Here is a 14,890-nt window from a genome sequence, read left to right as displayed (position 1 = left end):
TGACCTGTGGCATGTATCTATCCCTTTCCATCGCTAAACTAAATGTAACTGAATTATGGTCACTCTCCCCAAAGTGCTCACCTACAACTAAATCAAACACCTGGCCTGGTTCATTACCAAGCACCAAATCCAAAGTGGCCTCCCCTCCTATCGGCCCTTCGACATACTGTGTCAGGAAACCCTCCTGTACACATTGGACAAAAATGATCCATCCGACGTACTGGAGTTATAGCATTTCCAGTCAATGTTGGGGAAGTTGAAGTCCCCCATAATGACCACCCTGTTCCTTTCACTCCTACTCAGAATAATTTTGCTGATCTTCTCCTCCATCTCTCTGGAACTTTGCATAGGCCTATAAAAAAACTCCAAGCAGTGTGGCCTTTCCTCTCCTGTTTTTAACCTCAGCCCACACCACCTCAGTATTTGAGGCTTCATCAAAAGTTCTTTCAGACACCATTATACTATCCTTGACTAACAAGGCCACACCTCCCCCTCTTTTACCACCTTGCCTGATTTTAATAAAAGATCTAAACCCTCGAATCTGCAACATCCATTCCTCACCCTGCTCTATCCATGTCTCTGAAATGGCCACAACATCGAAGTCCCAGGTACCTATCCATGCTGCAAGCTCACCTACCTTATTTCAGATATTTCTGGCTTTGAAGTAGATACACTTCAAACCACTTCTCTGTGTGTCAGCACATTCCTGTGACCCTGAAATCCTATCCATGTCCTCCCTACTCTTATCCTCCTGTGTACTGGAACTACACCTCCAGTTCCCATCCCCCTGCTGAGCTAGTTTAAACCCACCCGAATAGCACCAGCAAATGTCCCCCCCAGGATATTAGTACCCCGCTGGTTCAAGTGAAGACCGTCCTGTTTGTACAGATCCCACCTTCCCCAGAAGGAGCCCCAATTATCCAAGTACCTGAAACCCTCCCTCCTGCACCATCCCTGCAGCCGCGTGTTCAGCTGATATCTCTCCCTATGTCTTACCTCGCTATCACACGGCACGGGTAACAAACCAGAGATAACAACTCTGTTCTAGCTCTCAGCTTCCACCCTAGCTCCCTGAAATCCTGCCTTACATCACTATCCCTCTTTCTACCTATGTCATTGGTACCTACATGGACAATGACTTGAGGCTGGTCACCCTCTCCCGAGACATCACGGACTCTGGCACCTGGGAGACAACACACCAACCATGAGTCTCGTTCATTCCCAACAAACCTTCTATCTGAGCCTCTAACTATTGAGTCCCCACTGACTAACACTCTCCTCCTCACCCTCTTTCCCTTCTGTGCAACAGGGACAGGCTCTGTGCCAGAGACCTGTACCCCAGTGCATGCCCCCCGGTAAGACATTCCCCCTCAACAGTATCCAAAACGGTATACTTGTTTTTCAGGGGATCCCTCCACTGACTATCTTTCCCCCTTCGAACAGTCACCCAGCTTTCTTCGTGCCCAGTAATTCTTATCTATCACAGCTTCTGCCTCCCGAACGATCCAAAGTTCAGTCAGCTCCCACTCAAGTTCCCTAGCGTGGTCTTGGAGGAGCGAGAGTTGGGTGCACTTCCTGCAGGTGTACTTGGATGGGACACTAATGGCATCCCTCACCTCAAAATCATGCAGGAGGAACATTCCTCTCATTCCTATTCATGTACCCATCCAGATGCCTTTTAAATGTAATTGTACCAGCCTCCACCACTTCCTCTGGCAGGTGAAAGTGGGTACTGCAGACGCTGGAGATTAGAGTCAAGATTAGAGTAAAGCATCAGCAGGTCAGGCAGCATCTGAGGAGCAGGAAAATTGATGTTTCGGGCAAAAGCCCTTAATCAAGACCTTCTGTGCTTTTCCAGCACTACCCTAATCTTGACACTTCCTCTGGCAGCTCATTCCATACACACACCATCCTCTGTGTGAAAATGTTGCCCCTTAGGTCCCTTTTAAATCTTTCCCTTCTCACTTAAACCTATGCCCCTCTAGTTCTTGACTCCCCAACCCAAGGGAAAAGACTTTGTCTATTTACCCTATCTATGCCCCTCATGATTTTATAAACCTCTATATGGTCACCCCTCAGCCTCCGACGCTCTCAGGAAAACAGCCCCAGCCTGTTCAGCCTCTCCCTGTAGCTCAAACCTTCCAACCCTGGCCGGACTTTCTCTCAGAGATAGAATGGGATTCTGGGAATCTGCACTGGACAATCACCTTTAGGCATGTTCCTGTGGCTTGCTTGGTCACAACACCTGATGTTAATCTCTTCCCTGGAAACTGTCTCATACTTGCTTTGTCTTGGTCTCCTCCAACTCACCAAGGCCTACCTTCCAAATGTCTCCTTCAGTCAGTGCACTGTCGATGACAGGGGCCCGTCTGAGGGGTGATCGATGGGTTAGAAGTAGATATCCCCATCACTGACTTCAGCAATCTGCCGATCCTTACTCCCACTGTAATGAGAGCAGTTCCTGGAGTTATAGTCAGCTAGATATGACACAGGACTCTAGATTGGAATGGAAGGGAATGCTTTCCAAACAGTTCCAGGGGCCCAGACAAGTCAATACACCTTGAGCAGGAGACAGTAAGGACTGCAGATGCTAGAAGCCAGATTCAATAGATGTGAAGTTGGAAAAGCACAACAGGTCAGACAGAATCCAGGGAGCAAGGTGGGGGGTAAGGTCAAAGTGCCATGTGACCGGAACTTCATCAGTTGACCTCATGGGATGTTGCTTGTGTGTGGTCAGTAAGGACACCCGGACATCTCGTCAAACAGTCAAGGTTAACAAACCCCCCCACACCCGCACCTCATCTCCCCTCATTGTACCCCTCAGGAAGCCCAGCCCCAGGGTCTCCCCCTCCTTGCCCCCTCAGGAGTTCCAGCCTCCGCCCCAGGGTCTCCCCCTCATTGTCCCCCCTTCAGGAAGCCCAGCCCGGGGATTGCCTCCCACCCCCAGGAAGCCGAGCCCTGGGTGGGTTTTCTGCCCATGGTGACAGTGATGGCCGTGTGTTGAGGGCAGTCTGGATCGAAGGGCCCATCCTTGTGGGATTGGCCATAAGCCTCACCATAGAGAGGGGGCAGGAAGGCCTGGGTCTGATCCTGCTGTGTCTCCACAGTGAGGCTATTCCCCCCATCCACACCTCCCCACAGCTAGCATCTATCATCTATCCTTGGGATCTGGATCACATGATCTTGTATGTCAAAGAAAAGACAATGGAGGTTTGTCACGATTAAAACTCCTCAACCCCATCTGGACACTGTCATTGTCACCACATCCCCTGGACAGTCCTGTAACTGTGTGTCGCTGGTTCATTTGATGGACGATGACGTGGTGGAATAACGTCACCAGCTCCAGGGATACAGAGAGCAGCTCTTCATTATTATTTGTCTTGTATTCATTAGACATCTGCTGTCACTGTAACAGCGGCTGCTGTCCCCAACACACCAGTGTCGGTCCCTGAAGGATTCACTGCCCAACTGTCTGCACCTCTTCCCCTTTTCTCCTGATTCAGTCTCCCACACAGATATTCCATTCTGAAAACAACCTCCTCACTCACACTGAGGTCCCTGGATGCCATAGTGTATCTTCAATCCAGCTTTCAGTTGCTGGCTTATCGGTTTACACCCAATTCTCCAAATCCCTCCGGCTTCCTGCTCATCAGCAAGTGGAACGTCCAACCAGGAATACTGCTTCTTTCCACCGTAGTGTGAAGGGAAACGCCATTGTGCAGCCTCTGACCAGCTTTGGCTGAAAGGTTCGATTTCCTCCAATGTTGTTTGAGCCTCTAATGACCCCAGAGCATCCCTGATGCCAAACCCGGTTCCCTGGCCTGGTGCTCCATCTCAGCCCTCCCACCTCATCTGCCATCCCTCTAATCCTGTGCAGCAGAGTCCTGCCAACTACACCTGAAACGTGTGGTGAGATTCCATCGCACACATAACCCGAAAATCATGAAACAGAGATTCTTTATTCTATTGGCTTCAGGTCTTTACCAACAGGAGGGTGAGTTAAGGTTAAACAAGGAAGACACAGTATTTGGTCGAGAAAACCTTCATCTCTTCTCTCACCGTGAGGCATCTTTCTTCAGATATCTGAACTGCTTGAATTCCCCTGCTCGGTGTCCTCACTCACCATCGCCACCTGCTGATTAAGGCTGCATTACAAGGAGAAATAAGATCTCAGGGGAAGAAACACAAAACTGAACTGCACATCGTCAGGCATGAGGAGAAACCCCAATACAGTCCAGGCCCGACAGGGGGTAGGGAGGGGAGGGGATTGCTTTTCAATGGTGTGAGCTTGGTTTTGTTTTGTGGGCCTTCTGGCTTATTGTAGATAACCTCAGCTGCAGAGACACAGCTTAGAACGGTGGTTAGCACTGTTGCCTCACAGCGCCAGAGTCCTGGGTTCAATTCCCGCCTCAGGCGACTGTCTGTGTGGAGTTTGCACATTCTCCCCGTGTCTGCATGGGTCCCCTCCAGGTGCTCCGGTTTCCTCCCACAGTCCAAAGATGTACAAGTTAGGTGAATTGGCCATTCTAAATTGCCCATAGTGTTAGGTACAGGGGTAAAATGTAGGGGAATGAGTCTGGGTGGGTTGCGCTTAGGTGGGTTGGCGTGGACTTGTTGGGCCGAAGGGCCTGTTTCCACACTGTAAGTAATTAAATCTGCTGAACAAATTAATTATCGATGCAACGTGTAAGTTTAATGAACTACAGCATACTGCATCCAGGAAGGCAATGAGGAGCTGAGTGAAAGGAAGATAATATCGTGAAGGAAAGAGAAATGTGATAAATGGAAGAAAGGATCATCCTGTAAGATTGTTGTGATGTGTCCCTCAGTTACCAGCCTGAAATAGTTCACCTGCTCATGATCACATTTGCTGGGATCTTGCTGTGCACATCATGGCTGCCCGGCTTCCTACATTAGAAAAGTCACCATGCTTCAGGAAACCCAACACTTCATTCGCTGTAACACACCTTACACTGTCCTGAGGTTGTGTAAGGAGCTATGTAAATGTAGTATAGTGTCACAGATCCACAGCATGGAAAAAAACCCTTTGGCCCATTGAGTCTGTGCTGGCCACCTCACTATTCTCAGCCCATTTCCCAGCATGGCCAACAGACCTGTCTACTGTGGCACTGCTGGTGTATATCTAAGTCCTTCTTCTAAGTGAAGACAGTTTCTGTCTCTCCTACCCTTACAGGCAGAAAGTTCCAGATTCCACACCACTCTGTGGGTGAAAAAGGTTTGTCCCCACATCTCCTTCAGCCCCTTCCCTTCAGTCTATACTTCCACCAAAGGCAAATGCTTCTTCCTGTCTACCTTCATGAATATGAGCACTTTCAGCCTGGCCTGGTCTACTCCAGAAGCAGGAAATCCGCTCTGGCATCCTTCAGCTAGTTTCCTGCCAGCTATTACCTCTTCCGAGATGTAACCTCCCCCTACCAACTAGGAAAATACAACCAAGGAACAAGAGGAGCTCACTCGGCCCTTCAAATCTGCTTCCCCATTCGATAAGATCATGGCTGGTCTGATTTTACCCTCAACTCTACATTCCTGCACATCTCTGATAACCTTTCATCCTCTTGGGAATCAAGAATATATCTACCTCTGCCTTAAAATTATTTCAAGATTCTGCACCAAGGACAAGCTGAATAATATGGCTTAGTTTGGCATCATGTTGAGTCAAAGGGGGTATTGCTGTGCTATCCTGTTCTATTTCTCTCCTCAAAGCACGCATTGCCTTTGGGGGAAGGGATTTCCAAAGACTCATAATCCTCTGAGAGAGAAGCTGTTTCCTTGTCTCCATCTTCAACAGGTTAACCATTATTTTGACACAGTGACCGTTTCCTGGAGTAGGTCAGGTCAGGCTGAAAGTGAAGGTAGACAGGAAGAAACATTTGCCTTCAGTGGAGGAACCCATTTTAGACTCTGCCACAAGAGGAAACATCCTTTCCACATCCAACCGGTCAAATTCCCTCAGGATCTCAACTGCTTCAACTCAGTCCCCTCTGACTCTGACAAAGTTGAATATCCAGAAAGATAGGTTTGAAGTTCACAGCAAGAACACAATGTTACTGTCCCCTTCAGTTTTGCTGTAAAACTGTAATGGGAAGCTGCATAAACACAGGAATGGCAAGATATAGTGCAACGTTTACTCACCACAACCTGAATATTGTCAAGTGTTGCTGCTGCACACGGTGTTATGATCCCTTAAATATATCTTAAATATTACATTAACAACCTTATAGGCTAGAGTGAGATGCAAAAGAATGGGAGGAGGTTGGTGTGGAGCATCAACACCAGCATGGAGCAGCCGGGCCGAATGGCCTGTTCTGTGCTGTACATTCTGTGTGAATGAAACACCATCATGTGGACAGACGGTCTGCTGGAAGGCTGGTGTGAGGGAACTGCACTCCCAAGTCCATCGGTATCACACTCCTTTATCTGTCAGGTATGACGTTGTGTTATGGACCAGACCAAACCCCCTTCAAATATCCCAAGGAGATAGCCTAGACCCTCACATTTTCTTTTTAAAGGGAAGTGTAAGATGTTGTGTTCCAAATGTAATTCCACCACTCTGCTTTCAGCAAAACACCTTTTATTCATTCTCTACAGTTAGAATACAAACAAAGAAATTTAACTTCAACTCTGTTGGAAACTTTAACAGAAGAATTGATTATTTAACTACAAAACAACAACTGGTCCAATATAGTAACATCCCAGAAACAAACCCTTGGCAAAGGCAAATTCAGAGAAATAGATTATCTCATACACGATGTATCTCTAGTTCAGGAGGAAAGAACATCAAAAGCACATTCTGACAGACAGAACCCCAGCTTTTAGCTGTACAAGAGAGGGGAATAAGAGCTTCCACATCCAGCTTCAAGACCCCAATAACTGCTGAAAGCTAAAACTGAGAATCCTGGTTCAGGGGGAGTTTGACCACACCCATCCAGGCTGCTTCTATTATTGCAATTTAAAAAAGAACCTCAAGATGTCACAAGCTGTTTACTGTACTGACTTTGAGCAGACCACTCCACACCTCTGTCTCAGTCTCTCGTCATTTAAAAAAAACAGGACAAAATACACTTCTTAATACTGTATCCTCACAGTAGCCAATCCATAAAACAGTGAACTCAATGTTTCTACAGAACCAGTCCCATCAAAGGGAATCAAAGTGAAGCTCATTATACAGTGTCTACTTTCAGTACTGTTAATCGCATTATGCCTGGTTACTTTGAAAGAAATCTCTTCCTTGATAGCATCTGATGATTTACTTACATTTTCCTCTTTGAAGTAATTGAACATGTATTGCTAACAAGACGTGGCGCATCATTTTATAGCATGGCTGCAGACAGAAAAAGAAATGTAGGTGCTTTTGAAGTTTATTGATTGATTCCTTCATGTGTTCCATTGCATGAATCTTGTGTGAGAAATAATGTTGTGCCATATCAAAATGAAGCCTTGCTCATTGTGCCTTTCATGTTCATTGACTTACCAGAACAAATCAGAACTCTGTTGCTGGAATCTATTTTGTTTGAATAAATGGAAGATCAATGTAATGGAGCTCATTTCCGATCCAAGTCATCAGTACAAATTGTTTATTTTGGACGTGATCAAATATTCTCACAAACACAACAAGGTTGGAAAAGGAATACAATAAACATTGTTCTTAATTCATGCTCTGGGTGTGAGCATCATTGCTAAGACCAGCAGCTATTGCCTGCCCTTGAGAGTGTGGAGTGAGATGCTTTCTTGAACCAGTGCAGTCTTTGGGGTGTAGAGACCTGTACAATGCTGTTGTGGAGGTAATTTCAGGATTTTTGACCCAGGGACCCTGAAGGATACATTTCCAAGTCAGGATGGTGAGTGCCTAGAAGTCTGGCACTGCTGCCTCACAGCACCAAGGACCCAGGATCGAGTCCAGCCGCGGGGGATGGTCCGTGTGGAGTTTGCACATTCTCCCCGTGTCTGTGTGGGTTTCCTCCGGGTGCTCCGGTTTCCTCCCAGAGTACCAAGATGCATAGGTGAGGGTGGATTGGTAATACTAAATTGTCCCATATTGTCCAGGGAGGTGCAGTCTTGGTGGATTAGCCACAGGAAATGTGGAGTTACAAGGATCAGTAGGAGGTGGGTCTGCATTGGATGCTCTTGAGAGGGGCATTTGATGGACGGAATGGCCTTCTTCCACACTGTAGGGATTCTATGATTCTGTAAAGTAAGAGTGATTACACAGTCTGCAGCCCAGAAAGGGCCCATTCAGTCTATTGCATGCTATCCAGAGAGTAATCATGTCCATCTCTGTCCTGAAGGTTTATCGCCCTGAGGTGCTCATTGAATTTTGTTTTGAAATTGTTCATCATCTCTGTTCCCACCAACACTGTCCACACCCCCTCCCCAACAAGGATGGAGATTTCCAGGTCACCCCCATTCACTCTCAATCAAGTCCTTCCTCATATCAACCACCAAAACTTTAAATTTGACTTCCTGAGTCCGTGCACCATCAGCCAACGAGAACAACTTCTCTGTATCCACCTTACCTGGGTCTTGTCCCCCTCCACTCACAGAAAACAGCCCCAGGCCTTCCAGCCTAACCTGGTCAGTGCATTCCCCACTTACTGAGACCAACCTCAGTTAATGAAGATCAACACCCCTATGTTGTGTTGACTACTATGTCACTACGACCTCTCACCTCCAGAGATATTTACACAAGAACACTCCCCACTCTGCCAGTTCCTGAGGCTTCTTTGGAATGTTGCATTTGCACTGAAAATGTGTTGCTGGTTAAAGCGCAGCAGGTCAGGCAGCATCCAAGGAACAGGAAATTCGACGTTTTGGGCACAAGCCCTTCATCAGGAATGTTGCATTTGCAGCCTCCTGTGCTCTTCCTGCCTCCCTTCAGGATATCCAAGGGATTTGCTGACTGAGAACCCATCTGTTATGTCACACATTCCATGGTGATCAGCTCTTGAAGTGGGACTTGAACTGAAACCCATTGCTTCTGGTTGTCAGACAGGGGATCTTCACATTTCGGTGTAAAATGACTCCTCTGGGAAGTGGAATGTAGATAAAATGTCAAAATTTACAAACGATGACAAATTTGGAAGTGAGACAAACAGTGAAGATGAAGTCAATCAGCTGCAACAAAATTTAGGCAAAACTGAGAACTGCAGAGGCTGGAGATCAGAGTCTAGATTAGAGTGGTGCTGGAAAAGCACAGCAGGTCAGGCAGCATCCGAGGAGCAGGGAAATCAATGCAATTTCACGAATGAATAGGAGAAAAGGAACAGGAGCAGGATTGGATCCCTCATTTAGTAGGATCATGACTGATCTGACACTCTTCGCGCCCACTTTCCTGTCTTTTCCCTTAATCCTTGTTTCCCCGATTGATCAACAATCTATTTATCTCAGCCCAAGTACACAAAGGACTCTGCCCCCATTGCTTTCTGTGGCAAAGAGTTCCAAAAAAAGCCCTTCATCAAGAATATTCAGTCCTAATGAAGGGCTTTTGCCCGAAACATCGGTTCTCCTGCTCCTCGGATGCTGCCTGACCTGCTGTGCTTTTCCAGCACCATTTTAATCTTAACTACAACAAAATTTAGACAGGCTAGTAGAATGGAGACAAGGGACAGAATATAGGGATGGTGTGAGAGTGTGTGTTAAAGCAGAAGGGACAGGGAGAGGTTTGTAATGTTCTCATGGTGTGCTGGTAGAGACCCTACCTCTGGATCAGAAGCTCAAGATTCAGGTCGTACGCCATCTTATTGGTCATTTGAGTCTGTAATGCAGCCAATGAGACGGGGTATTGATGTGTAGTTCTTTCCTATCTGCCTGACAGACACTGGTAACAAGAGGAGAGCTTCCTGGCCAGTCACAGACCAACACGGCCCCACTATACCCACAAACATGGACTGAGCCAATGGAAGCCCATGGCCGGACACTTGGAAGTTAGGATGAGAGAAAAGATAGACAGACAGATTCCAATATCAAACTAATTTGAAATCCAAAACCCCAGTGATTGGAGCAGTAGCCTCTGGAGAACATTGCATTCACATCCTGCTATCTGGCAAATAATCACTTACCACAATTTGCTGTTTTCTGTCTTCAGGTCAATTTTTCTTCAAATGTTCAAAATGAGGATTCTGTCCTGTATGATATGGTCATTACCTGGCACAAAGATGTGCAGGTTAGGGTGAATCGGACATGCTAAGTTGCCCAGTCTTCAGGGAAGTGTATTTCAATATCATCTCAAACATCAAAAACTGTAAGTACAACAAACTTTTATCTACCCACACTCCTCAAACATTTCAGAAGATTCCCCCGGCCTCTGGAACTGCTCGGACGCCATTAGCCATGAGGCTGCTGCAGCCCCCACCCAGATAGTGATGGATGACGTCACTTCCACCCCCATTATGGCCATTTCCGCCCCTCACAATTCCTCATGCACCACACGTGACATCACTTCCATCCCTCACATCACATGCTCAGTGACTTCCACTCCCCCCCCCCCCACTGCCGTGTTCGCCACCACTTCCCTCACCACCCGACGCCTGGAGGAAGAACGCCTCATCTTCTGCCTCGGAACACTTCAACCCCAGGGCATCAATGTGGACTTCACCGGTTTCCTCATTTCCCCTTCCCCCACCTTACTCCAGCTCCAGCCTTCCAGCTCAGCACTGTCCCCATGACCTGTCCTACCTGCCTATCTACCTATCCACTCCATCCTCTTCTCTGACCTATCACCTCCATCCCCACCCCCATTCACCAATTGTACTCTATGCTACTTTCTCCTGACCCCCACCCCCCTCTCATTTATCTCTCCACTCTGCAGGCAATCCTGCCTCTATTCCTGATGAAGGGCTTTAGCCAGAAACGTCGATTTCCCTGCTCCTCGGATGTTGCCTGACCTGCTGTGCTTTTCCAGCATCACTCTAATCTAGGCTCTAGTTTCCAGCATCTGCAGTCCTTGTTTTTACCTAATAGGGGATGGGTTTGGGTGGGATACTCTTTGGAGGGTTGGTGTGGACTTGTTGGGGTGAAGGGCCTGTTTCCACACTGTAAGGATGCTATCATTCTAAACTTGTGTGCTGTGAATATTCCTTGCCACTTCCCAGCTCAAGCCTTTTTATTATCCAGGTCTTGCTGCATCTGGACATGGTCTGATTCAGTATCTGAGGAGTCGCGAATAGATTATGGGGTTGCTTAGCTTTAGCTCTGTCTATCACTGGCTGCTTACATTGTTTGGCAGTTCTGTTTTATTACTTTACCAGGTTATCTGCTCACCTTCAGGTATACCTGGTGTTGCTCCTGGCATGTCCTCCTGCACTCTCCATTGAACCAAGGTTGATCCCCTGTCTTGATGGTCGAACATAGAACATGGAACAGTACAGCACAGGAACAGGCCCTTCGGCCCACTAGGTTGTGTCAAACATGATGCCAAATTTAAACTAATCCCTTCTGCCTGCCCTTGGTCCATATGCCTCCATTCCTTGTGTATCTATGTGTTTATCTAAAAGTCCCTTCATCACCTCTATCATATTTGCCTCCACCACCACCCCTGGCAGCGTGTTCCACACTCCTACCACTCTGTGGGTAAAATACTTGCCCCTTGCATCTCCTTTGAACTTTCCCCCTCTCACCTTAAATGCATGCTCCCTAGCATTTGACATTTCAATTCTGGGAAAAAAGATTCTGACCATCAACTCCATTGGTACATCTTATAATTTTATAGCCTTCGATCAAGTCTCCCCTCAGCCTCCATTACTCCAGAGAAAACAACCTGAGATTTTCTAGCCTCTCCTTGTAGCTCAGACCCTCTAATCCAGGCAGCATCCTGGGAAACCTCATCTACCCCCTCTCCAAAGCCCCCACATCCTTCCTATAATGTGGTGACCAGAATTGAGCACAATACTCTAAGTGTGGCCGAACCAAAGTCTTATAAAGCTGTAACAGGACTGTATCCTGACTCTTGTACTCAATTCCCTGACCAATAAAGACAGGCACACCTTACACCTTCTTTCCCACCCTATCTACCTGCGTAGCCACTTTCAGGGAGCTACGGACTTGAACCCCAAGATCCCTCTGTACATTAATACTGTTCAGTGCCCTGCCAATAACTATATATATTTTTCTTTAACGTTTGATCTCACAAAGTGCAGCACCTCACATTTACATAGACTAAATGCCATCTGCCATTTCTCCACCATATCTGATACATATCCCTTTTACACAATCCACAACTCCACCCATCTTTGTATTGTCTGCAATGATCTTTGTAAGCCACACATCTACATTTTTGTCCAAGTCATTTGTATACATATATATCCAACAGCAGGGATCCCAGTACAGATCCCTGTGGAACACCACTCGTCACAGACCTCCAGCTGAAAAACACACTACCATCACTACCCTCTGCCTTCTATGGGCAAGCCAATACTGAATCCATGCAGCCAAGTTACCGTGGATCCCATGCATCTTGATCTTCCGGATGAGCCTACTGAGAGATCTTGTCAAAGGTCTTACTAAAATCCATGTAGACAACATCCACTGCTCTACCCTCATCAATCACCTTTGTCACCTCCTCGAAAAATTCAATAAAGTCAGCCATTCAGACTGCCCCTAATTAAGCCATGCTTTTCCAGACTCGTGTAAATCCTAAGAATTCTCTCCAATGGCTTCCGAGCCACTCACTGGTCTATGGCTTTCTGGACTGGTCGCTATTGCTCTTCTTGAACAGAGGAACAACATTAGCTACTTGCCAGTCCTCTGGGACCTCTCCAGTCGCTAATGAAGATACAACGATTTCAATCAAGGCCCCAGCAATCTCCTCTCTCAAAAACCTGGGACTGATTCCATCGGACCCTGGGGACTTATCCACCTTAATGCTCTTCAAGAGACCCAACATCACTTCTTTCTTGATCTCAAAATGTGCTAGCATTTTAGCATGCTCCACACAAATCTCCCTATCCTCCATATCATTCACTTGGGTGAATACCAACGCAAAGTACTCATTTAGGATCTCACTCACATCCTCGGCCTCCAAGCACAAGTTTCCTCTTTTATCCTTGAGTGGTCCTACCTTCTCCCTAGTTATCCTCTTGTTTTTAATGCGTGTAGAAAATGCTTTGGGATTCTCTTTAACTCTACTTGCCAAGGTCACTTCATGGCCCCTTCTTAAGCAGGGAATTAGGAGCGTGAGTTCTTTCCTGTTCATTTATATTCATCACAGGCCAAGTCTGATTTTAGCTTCTCAAAGCTTGCATTGCATTTTTTTTCCTTTTGACTAAATTCATAACTTCCCTCATGATCCAAGGATTCCTTATGCTGCCATCCTTGTCTTTCTTCTTTCTGGGAACATGTCAGTCCTGAACTCTCATCAAGTCTGTAAACAATTCCACATGTCAAATTGGACTTGCCTGATAACAGCTCCTCCCAAACAACACTCCCTTGCTCCTGCCTAATACTGATGTAATTTGCCCTCCCCCAATTTAGCACGCTGCCACAAGGTCCTGACTTAAATTGTTCATAACTATCTTAAAATTTATGGAGTTCTGATTACTGTTTTCAAAATCTTCTCCCACTGACTGGTCAGTCACCTGCCCAAGCTTATTAGTCAGTACAAGGTCCACTATGGCCCCTCCTCTAGTTGGACTATCCACACACTGTTTGAAGAAATGATCTTGGATGCACTGAGCAAATTTTGCCCCATCTAAGCCTCATGTTCTTAGGGAGACCCAGTCAATCTTGGGGAAGTTAAAGTCACCCACTATGACCACCCTGTCATTATTGATCTGTCCATATTTGTTGCTCAATCTCTCAATGGTTGGTATAATCCAATCAATGATTGCACCCATCTTATTTTTGAGTTCTACCCATATTGCCTCAATGGATGAGCCCTCCAGAATGTCCTCTGAGTCCAGATGAAACATTCTCCCTGATTAGTCATGCAACTCCTCCATCTCTTTTACCTTTCTCTCCCTCTTCCAAAAAAATGAAACCCTGGAACAATGAGCAGCCAATCCTGTCCCCTCTCAACCAAGTCTCTGTAATGGCCACAACATCATAGTCCCATGTACTGATCCAGGCTCTAAGCTCATCTGCCTTACATTTAGTACTCCTTGCATTGAAATAAACACACTTGACCGCATTAGTACCATTGTGTTCATTTACCTGTATCTGCCTGTCCTTTCTGAGTTACTGGTCCTAACATCTACCTTCCCCTCAATCCCTCCATTTGTTAATATATTGCTCTGGTTCCCAGGCCCCACCACTCTAGATTAAATCTTCCCGAGTGGCATTCGTGAGGATACTGGTTCCCCTCCAGTTTAACTGCAACCCGTCCCTCTTGTACAGGTCACCCCTGCCCCAAAAGAAGTCCCAGTGATCAAAGAACCTGAAACCCTGTACCATCTTCTTAGCCACACATTAATCTCCTGTCTTTCTATTCCTTGCCTCATTGCAAGTGGCACTGGTAGTGACCCAGACATTACTACCCTCGAGGTCCTGCTTTACAGCCTCTTAACGCCGAGTACTCACTCGATAGGGCCTCATCCCTCTTTTTGCCTATGTCGTTGGGACCTATGTGCAAAACAGCCTCTGGCTGCTCACCCTCATCCTTAAACATTCTGCGGAACTGCTCAGAGACATCCTTGACCATGAGACCCGGGAGTTAAGACACCATCCTAGAGTGTCAGACGCAGCCACAGAATGCCTGTCTGTGTCCCTGACTAGTGAGATTCTGACCACTGTTGTCCACTTGAAGGTTTGCCTGAACCTGCTCCACAGCAGAGCCAGCTGTGGTGCTGCAATTATACCCCCCTAAGAGGCGATCTCCCCATTGCCCCAAACAGTATCCAAATCAGTTCGAGGGGGGAGTAGCCACAGGAGACTCCTGCCC

This window comes from Hemiscyllium ocellatum, chromosome 24 (genome assembly GCF_020745735.1).
Source record: "Hemiscyllium ocellatum isolate sHemOce1 chromosome 24, sHemOce1.pat.X.cur, whole genome shotgun sequence".
In the NCBI taxonomy this organism is placed as follows: Eukaryota; Metazoa; Chordata; class Chondrichthyes; order Orectolobiformes; family Hemiscylliidae; genus Hemiscyllium; species Hemiscyllium ocellatum.
Note: the sequence above shows the minus strand (reverse complement) of the source record.